The sequence below is a fragment of the Cherax quadricarinatus genome, chromosome 8 (genome assembly GCF_038502225.1).
Source record: "Cherax quadricarinatus isolate ZL_2023a chromosome 8, ASM3850222v1, whole genome shotgun sequence".
Taxonomy (NCBI): Eukaryota; Metazoa; Arthropoda; class Malacostraca; order Decapoda; family Parastacidae; genus Cherax; species Cherax quadricarinatus.
In genome coordinates, this window is record NC_091299.1 from 46,271,947 (window position 1) to 46,276,806 (window position 4,860).

The window sequence follows — 4,860 nt, forward strand, 5'->3', positions numbered from 1 at the left end:
TTCTGATAGCTGAACAAAGTGCAAAGGTAATGAACTCACAAGTTACAAAGGTAATGAATCATGTAAGTAAATTTACTTACATACGTTTATACATAAGATAAGATAAGATAAGATTTCGTTCGGATTTTTAACCCCGGAGGGTTAGCCACCCAGGATAACCCAAGAAAGTCAGTGCGTCATCGAGGACTGTCTAACTTATTTCCATTGGGGTCCTTAATCTTGTCCCCCAGGATGCGACCCACACCAGTCGACTAATACCCAGGTACCTATTCGCTGCTAGGTGAACAGGACAATAGGTGTAAGGAAACGTGTCGAAATGTTTCCACCCACCGGGAATCGAACCCGGGCCCTCCGTGTGTGAAGCGGGAGCTTTAGCCACCAGGCCACCGGGCCTGGCTACAATTATGAACAAATTATAGAGTAATGAGCAATTTACACGTCTACACCCGGTCACAACTATGAGTTATTGGTGCAGATATTAATTGTTGGGTCACACGCACACACACACACACACACATGAAGCTGCTAAGTGACCTTGATACCTCAAAGGCGATGGGACTGGACAACATCTCCCCATGGGTCCTTAGAGAAGGAGCAGAGATGCTGTGCATGCCCCTAACCACAATCTTCAACACATCCCTTGAAACTGGGCAACTACCTGAGAAATGGAAGACAGCAAATGTAGTCCCCATATTTAAGAAAGGAAACAGAAATGAGGCACTAAACTACAGACCTGTGTCTCTGACATGTATTGTGTGCAAAGTCATGGAGAAGATTATCATGAGGAGAGTGGTGGAACACCTGGAATGGAACAAGATTATAAATGAAAACCAGCATGGGTTCATGGAAGGAAAATCCTGTGTCACAAACCTTCTGGAGTTTTATGACAAGGTAACAGAAGTAAGACACGAGAGAGATGGGTGGGTTGATTGCGTTTTCCTAGACTGCAGGAAGGCCTCTTGACACAGTTCCCCATAAGAGATTAGTGCAGAAGCTGGAGGATCAGGCGCATATAACAGGGAGGGCACTGTAATGGATCAGGGAATACCTGACAGGGAGGCAACAACGAGTCATGGTACGTGAAGAGGTATCAGTGGGCGCCTGTGACGAGCGGGGTCCCACAGGGGTCAGTTCTAAGACCAGTGCTATTTTTGATATATGTGAATGACATGATGGAAGGAATAGACTCTGAAGTGTTCCTATTCGCAGATGATGTGAAGTTGATGAGAAGAATTAAATCAGATGAGGATGAGGCAGGACTGCAAAGAGACCTGGACAGGCTGGACATGTGGTCCAGAAACTGGCTTCTCGAGTTCAACCCTGCCAAATGCAAAGTCATGAAGACTGGGGAGGGGCAAAGAAGACCATAGACAGAGTATAGGCTAGGTGGACAAAGACTACAGACCTCACTCAGGGAGAAAGACCTTGGGGTGACCATAACACCGAGCACGTCATCGGAGGCACACATCAACCAAATAACTGCTGCAGCATACAGGCGCCTGGTAGTTAGTAGTTTAATATGTTTATTATGCACCCCATACCCATCCTGTGGGCGGTAGTCAAAAGATTACAGAGGTACATAATTGGTCCAGGGACTGGACTCCAAAGTTTTGATAGCTGAGCAAGTTACAGAGGTAATGAATTCACAATTTACAAAGGTAATGAACTCACAAATTACAAAGGTAATGAACTCCGGGTAGGTCTAGTCACAATCATGACAAGTTACAAAGGTATTTACAGATTACAGAGGTACGTAATGGATCCAGGGACTGGGCCCCAAAGTTTGGATGGCTGAACTAGGTACAAGGTAATGAACTCACAAGTTACAAAGGTAATGAACTCACAAGTTACAAATGTAATGAATACTGTAAGAATGGTTACTTACGTTTATACATGGCAACAATCATGAACAAATTATAGTGTAATGAGCAATTCACACTTCCACACCCGGTCACAACTGTAATGAGTTATTGGTGCAAATATTGATTGTTGAGTCACACACACACACACACACACCCACACACACACACACACACACACACACACACACACACACACACACACACACACACACACACACACACACACACACACACACACACACACACATAAACACACACATAAACACACACACACACACACACACACACACACACACACACACACACACACACACACACACACACACATACACAAACTCATACACACACACGCACACACACTCATACCGGTGAAGAGCAACCGGTGAAGAGGCGGGGCCAGGAGCTAAGACTCGACCGCTGCAACCACAAATAGGTGAGTACACACACACACCCACTCATACACACACACACACTCATACACATACACACGCACACACAAACACACACACAAACACACACACACACACACACACACACACACACACACACACACACACACACACACACACACACACACACACACACACACACACAAGCACTGGACAAGCACCTAAAGTCAGTTCCCGATCAGCCGGGCTGTGGCTCGTACGTTGGTTTGCGTGCAGCCAGCAGCAACAGCCTGGTTGATCAGGCTCTGATCCACCAGGAGGCCTGGTCACAGACCGGGCTGCGGGGGCGTTGACCCCCGGAACTCTCTCCAGGTAAACACACAGGAGCTTGGACTCGACCCCTGCAATCTCAACTAGGTGAATGCACACACACACACACACACACACACACACACGCCTGGCAAACCTGAGAATAGCGCTCCGATACCTTAATAAGGAATCGTTCAAGACACTGTACACTGTGTATGTTAGGCCCATACTGGAGTATGCAGCACCAGTCTGGAACCCACACCTGGTCAAGCACGTCAAGAAGTTAGAGAAAGTATAAAGGTTTGCAACAAGGCTAGTCCCAGAGCTCAGGGGAATGTCGTGCGAGGAAAGGGTGAGAGAAATCGGACTGACGACACTGGAGAACAGAAGGGTCAGGGGAGACATGATAACGACACTTGAGGAAGCTTTCCTTGAAGGTGGAGCTGAGACACAGCCATAGTGTAAAGCCCTCATGCTCCTTAAGATAACGGATCTCTCGTTCATTACGATACACCTGGTAATGGCGTGAAAAGGAAGGATGTGGTTCCTTACAATTGAGACAAGAGGGGAGAAGACTACAAGACTTATTGGAATGATCCGCTACACCACAGACCGGGCATTCCACAACAGATCTGCAGTGTTTAGCGAGGTGCCCAAAACACCAGGAATTACGACACTGTTGGGGAGTGAGAACTACTTGACGGACATCTAAGCTATGGCCTGCAATATAGACAGGGGACGGAAGTTCACGGCAGTCGAAGGTTAAATGAGCGATGTTACTAGGAAAGCGCCTCTGCCCACGATTGGGCAGGATGTATGTATCTACCTGAAGAATAGGAAGGTTCTGAAGTGCTAATTATTCTAAAACATCCTCGCCACAAGACAGAAAATCACTCTGTACAACGGTATGCGGTAAGACCAGAGTACTACTGGTGTGTTATCTTTGGAAGTGATGTGGGAAAGAGCATGAGCTTGCTCTGAATTCTGTACTGTTACGACTTGTGCACTACCTCGACGAGCATGGTAGGATATATTTTGGCCAACATGCCATAAGAGTGTTTTACCAATTCCATGATCAGAAAGATAATCGGTTTGAGATGTCGTCTGTAAATTATTATTATAATCAAAAAGAAGCACTAAGCCACAAGGGCTATACAGCGTTGCAGGGTAGGGAAGGAAGCGAGGGTATTGGGCGGCAGAAGGGGAGAGGGATGATCAGTAGGTTACAGAAAACAATGGGGCAGGGGATAGTGTGGGGATAGAGGGCAGCAAGAGATTGAGGTAGAAAGGGCTGAAGGTATCATCAGAGTTTGTGAAGGCAGTTGTCAAAAAGCCAATGAGAGAGTCCGGATGAAAGGTGGGTCCATCAGCGAGAAGGGAAGGTAAAGAGAGAGCAGCGGAGCGAAGACGATGTTGGAGGTATATTCTGCGTGCTTGTTGATGAAGTGGGCAGTCTAATAGAATGTGGCTGACCGATAATGGAACCTGACAATTTTCATAGAGAGGAGCAGGGCGCCTCTCCATGAGATATCCATGAGTAAGACGAGTATGGCCAATGCGAAGACGGGAGAGAGTAGTCTCCCAACCTTGACACTGGTGACAAGAAGACGGCCAGTAACCTATACTCGGTTTAATAGATTGAAGTTTGTTACCGAGCACAGTAAACCAACGTTTTTGCCAACGGGTGTGAAGGTGGGTAGCTATTGCAGCAAAATAGTCTGAATATGGAACACCTCTATATGAAACCGGTAGGTCATGTACTGCTGACCGCGCAGCAGTGTCTGCCTGTTCATTGTCCTGTACGTCAACATGACCAGGGGCCCAACAAAAAACAATATCTTTATGGTTGGTAGAGATGCGGCGTAGCCAAAGTTGGATATGGAGGACTAAGGGGTGAGGTGTATCAAATTTCTGTATAGCCTGTAAAGCACTAAGGGAGTCTGAGACAACCACAAATGATGGCACAGGCATAGATGCAATATGGATAAGTGCTGCAGGAATGGCATACAATTCAGCAGTAAAAATACTAGCCGAAGATAGTAAATGCCCTCGTATGACGCTGTCCGGAAACACTGCTGCGAATCCTAAGCCGTCAGAAGATTAGAGCCCTCTGTGTACACTGCAATGGCATAAGAATGAGAGTGGAAGTGGTCAAGAAAAAGAGAGCGGGAAGCTACCGTAGACAATTGGGCTTTCAAGCAAGGGAGTGAGAAAGAACAGACTCAAACAGCTGGAACTTCCCAGGGGGGTAGGGAAAAGTGAGATGCTACATGAACATAGAAAGGTGGTAATTGAAGAGA